Source organism: Grammomys surdaster, unplaced genomic scaffold (genome assembly GCF_004785775.1).
Source record: "Grammomys surdaster isolate TR1022 unplaced genomic scaffold, NIH_TR_1.0 125951, whole genome shotgun sequence".
In the NCBI taxonomy this organism is placed as follows: Eukaryota; Metazoa; Chordata; class Mammalia; order Rodentia; family Muridae; genus Grammomys; species Grammomys surdaster.
Genome location: NW_021620772.1, coordinates 3343798 through 3349024, shown reverse-complemented (window position 1 = coordinate 3349024; position 5227 = coordinate 3343798). Strand labels below are relative to the sequence as shown.

The 5227-nt window shown below is 41.1% G+C and overlaps 1 pseudogene; it reads left to right on the top strand.

Moving 5' to 3' along the window:
• Nucleotides 1–4021: 4021 nt before the first annotated feature.
• On the top strand, nt 4022–4922 carry LOC114609298 (annotated as a pseudogene).
• Nucleotides 4923–5227: the final 305 nt, after the last annotated feature.

The window sequence follows — 5227 nt, the reverse complement described above, 5'->3', positions numbered from 1 at the left end:
TCTGGAAGAATAGACACCGACTGCTCTTTTCCTCCCCTTCTCTTCTCCCTCTTGCTCTGGCCCTGCCCACTCTAGCCCAAAGGTTTGTTTGTTTGTTTGTTTGTTTGTTTATTATATGTAAGTACACTGTAGTTGTCTTCAGACACACCAGAAGAGGGCATCAGATCTCATTACAGATGGTTGTGAGCCACCATGTGGTTGCTGAGATTTGAACTCAGGACCTCCAGAAGAGCAGTCAGTGCTCTTAACCACTGAGCCATCTCTCCAACCTTGATGGCTCATTTCTTATACACAATTTTTCCCCTTGCTTCCTGATATGATTTAATAAAAATTGATAATGGGTAAATATTCATTCTGAGGATTTAAATTAGATATCACTGATTTTTATATAGAAATTTAGATTTGTGATTCCTTTAAGATTCTTATAAAATTACTTTTAAACATAAATAATAAAATAATTAATCCTTTCCTTGTAACCACACATTGTGCCTGCCGGTAAGAGAAACTGGCTGAGAAAACTACCTTGCTTGTTCACACTTTATTAATCTTGTAAACACGTTGCTTAGTTACGAATGTACATGGGTTCTTGGGAATAATTAGTTTTACCTGTACTACCTAATGTTATTTCTTGTAAAGGTATTGAGGAACACACTGTTTTCTCATATTCATTCACTAGAAGAAAAATAGAATGTAGTCACATTGTAATTTTTTACTGCTTGAAAGATTTTTCTGGGATATATAAGCTATGGAAGGAAAAATAAAGTGTGTGTTGGAGCTTGCGCCATCTACCAACTGCGTGTATATATGCCTATGTGTGTGTGTGTGTATGTGTGAATTTTCTCCTTTCCTTTCTTGCTGGCCCTAAGAGTTAAAAGAGTTCTGAGGTTTGTTTGTTTGTTTGTTTGTTTGTTTCTGAGTAATTTCTCTAATAGCTGGCTGACATACACAGCAGCCCCCAGCGGTCGCTATCTGGACTGACCCTCATCAGCCCCTCTTAGTGCTGACTCCCCTAGTCCCCACAGTCAGCCGCATTTAGTGCTGACCCCAACTGCTGACATCACACCTCGCTGCCTGCCTCAGTTTACCCTCTGGATGTCAAAGCTGGGTTTTGACATTTCTACAAACTAATTTTACCTTAAAGGTGTATGCTGAAGGCATGTCTGTATTTCAGCCAGAGAGATTAAAGGTGTCTGGGATGTCTATACTCCACTGGATCACCATACTCCACTGGGATGTCTATACTCCACTGGGATGTCTATACTCCACTGGGATGTCTATACTCCACTGGATCACATAGATTTAGCTCTTTTGATGTAATCTCTTGCCAGAGGATCCATGTTGTTGGATTAAAATTCTTCTACCGTTGATCAAAATTTCTCTTTAAACTCCCCTCATTAGTGTTTTTACTACTAGCAAGTGAATGCACACTGAGATAATAATGTTAAAAATCAAATTTAAATTTCAGACATTTCTTTGTCACCAAACAACTTGAAATTTTTTAATCTGCTCGTCTATTTTTGTTTTGACATGTGTTACAACATGTCTTAGGGGTTTATTGTTGTGGACAGACACCATGACCATGGCAACTCTTATAAAGAAAAACATTTCACTGGGGCTGACTTACAGTTCAGAGATTTGGTCCATTATTGTCATGGAAGGAAGCACAGCAGGGAGACACGGTGCTGGAGAGATAGCTGGGGGTTCTACATCTGAATCTGTGGACAGCAAGAGACAGCAACACTGGACCTGGCTTGAACCTCTCAAACTTGAAAGCTCACTCCCCCCCAACACACAACCCCCAATGATATATTTCCTCTAACAAAGCCACAACTACTCCAACAAAGCCACAACTCCTAAGAGTGTCACTCCCTATGAACCTATGGGGGCCATTTTTATTCAAACTACCACACAACACATCACCAGGTTTGACCAGCAGAAAATGATTTTTGAAGATAATTTTAGAATTTGAGTTGTTCACACCTGCCTATTGCAACTTAGTGTGGGACTCTGCTCAATGATCACTCAGAGACCCATGTCTTCCTTTGCCTTGTAGAAGCAACATCTAGAACACATGGCCTCCTTGGTCATCTATGGGAGAAAAGGACTCATCAGAATCCCTCTTAAATAGAAGGTGGCTAGGAAATAGTCTTCCATGTGTCTCAAGGGTAAGAAGACAGCATGCATTTAGTCTAACATAGGAACGAGGGTTTTTTGTATTTACTTTTGATTGATGGGTTGATTGATTGATTGATTGATTGCGAGTCTATGTTTGGGCTCAAGGAGATCAGAGAACAACTTGTGGCAAATGATTCTCTCCTTGTACTATGTGTATCCTGGGAATTGAGCTCAGTTCATTAGGCTTGTTGTTGTTCCCCACAAAATAATCTTGCTGATCCTCATTGTGCCTTGTATCTATTTTATTTTTTAATTTGGGCACAGAGTCTTGTTACTTTGCTTTAGCTAGTCTCTGAGTCCTGGTCTTGACTTTCAAAGTAACTGAGATTACATGTCTGTGTTACCATGCCTGACTTAAGCCCATAGTTTTAGAACATAATTCTAATAAGAAGTATGATGACACGTAAAATACACTAAGCACTTCTATATACTGTTCTGCAAAGGAGGATTCATGAGCCATGTGTCACCAGGAGAAGAGCGCCCCACCCACAAGGTGGGCGGATGTTCCCAGAGAGACTGTGTGATTTACTCTGTCCAACATAATAGATATTGTTACTCCTATTACTACAGTAAGTGATTAAAGTGTAGTTCTTTTAAATGGCTTGCTAGGAGACATGAGGAAGGGGAGCTGAGGTTCTATTTGAACTCACTATTTGAAATCTAGCTACTTACTTTCTGCTATATTGTACCCTAGTGAGAAGTATCCATCTGTTAAGCATGGAAGTAGAGTCAATAAGGCAGCTAAAATTCCAGTGAGGGGTGGGGAAAGCTGGGATGAGCAGATATGGTATCACTAGCATCTAATTACAGCACTCAGGAGGCAGAGGTCGGCTGATCTCTATGAGTTTGAGGCCAGTCTGGTCTACAAAGAGAGTTTCAGACCAGTAGGGCTACACAGTGAGATCCTGTTTCAAAATCAAATCAAACCAAACCACCCCCAGGCCCTGCAAACAAACAAAACAAGTTATATCTGTTGCTACTCGAAAGACCCTGGACAGACAGCGAAGAGGTATTGTAAGTGAGTGAGATCATGTGGCTCAGATAGTGATCCACTGTGAGGGCGACATGACTCCCAGTCTCCTGATGGGGAGGGATGTGTGCCCCATGGTAAATGTAGGAGGATGTGTGTCATCTGGCAGATAGAAGCCCAGATTAGGAGATAGGCTGTTGATCTGGTTGGAGCTGTCAACTTGAGAAGCCTACGCAAAGATGACAGTTTGCAAAGGTGATGGGTATTATTCAGAGAGAAAATAACACAGAATGAGCAAAGGGTCAAGAAACTTGTATAGGGGGCAGGTTTGGAGAAAGTGTGTATTGGATTCTATAGCTTAGGGGAAGGAAGAAGAGGAAGGGGTCAGGGACAGAGTGCAGCCATCAGTTCTTTGGCTCTATGACAATGACGTCTCCAGAGATAGCATCTTTCTCTTCTTAAGTAAGTGGTCATGTCTGCAGATTTCCTTATAATCTAATAGAGTTTAGCTTTGGACAGTCTGTGGGATTCATGAATCTGGTACGCAACTTTAATCCCAGAGGCCTTTAAAAACAGACATTAGGGCTGGAGTGACAGCTCAGAGGTTAAGAATACTGACTGCTCTTGAGGTCTTGAGTTCAATGCCCAGCAACCACATGGTGGTTCCCAACCATCTGTAATGGGATCTAATGCCCTCTCTGTTTTGTATGAAGACAGCGATAATGTACTCACATATATAAAATATTAAAATAAATCTTTAAAAAACCAAACCACCCACCCACCCAACCAACCAAACAAACAAACAAACAAAAGGACATTATAGATCTGAAAATGTGGGCGACCTCTTCCTGCGTTCTCACGGTTGCATCTGTTCGTGAGACCTGTGGCTCCACCCTGCTGATAGCAAGATGTCTTCAGGAAATGCAAAAATTGGGCATCCTGCTCCCAACTTCAAAGCTACAGCTATTATGCCAGATGGACAATTCAAAGATATCAGCCTAAGTGACTACAAAGGAAAATATGTTGTGTTCTTCTTTTACCCTCTTGACTTTACTTTTGTGTGTCCCACGGAGATTATTGCTTTCAGTGATAGAGCAGAAGAATTTAAGAAACTTAACTGCCAAGTGATTGGAGCTTCTGTGGATTCTCACTTCTGTCATCTGGCATGGATTAACACACCCAAGAAACAAGGAGGATTGGGACCCATGAACATTCCCTTAATATCAGATCCCAAGCGCACCATTGCTCAGGATTATGGAGTCTTAAAGGCTGATGAAGGTATCTCTTTCAGGGGCCTCTTTATTATTGATGATAAAGGTACCCTTCGCCAGATAACAATAAATGATCTTCCTGTTGGCCGCTCTGTGGATGAGGTTCTGAGACTAGTCCAGGCCTTTCAGTTCACTGACAAACATGGTGAAGTGTGCCCAGCTGGCTGGAAACCTGGCAGTGATACCATCAAGCCTGATGTCCAAAAGAGCAAAGAGTATTTCTCTAAGCAGAAGTGAGCACTAGACCATTTATCTGCCAGACAGCATTGAGCAGCCAGAAGAAAATCTCTTGTACTCTACTCATGCTTAAACACATGTGGTGTGATTCCAAATAAGCCTTTTCTACAGGGCTGGGTGTGGCTAGCCTTTCTTCCACTATTGGTAATGGTCTGAGCTGTGTTTTGGGCAGACCATCTTATATCAGTCACAGAAACCAACCTGTTAATTCTTTTTTTTTTCCTTTTTTAAAAGTATTAAACGTGAATTCTGAGAAAAAAAAAAAAAAAGATCTGAAAATGTGTTCAGTGGTAGAGTACTTGCCTAGCATGGATTTTATCATTTGTACTACCAAGAGAAAACAGAACTGAAGTAAGAAAATATTTGGACATATACAAAAAGGGTTAAAATGAAAAAATTCAGGGAAGATCATTTTGATGAAAGATGAATGTAAAACACTGAAGAAAGTCTGTTACCAGGAGGGAGAGACCAATTAGCAAACTGCTTCAGAACCAGGATTGGCAGACTGCAGCTTCTGAGTTATCATCTGGACAAACCCCCCAGCTTCTCTGTCATTATATCCCTTTCTCTGTTG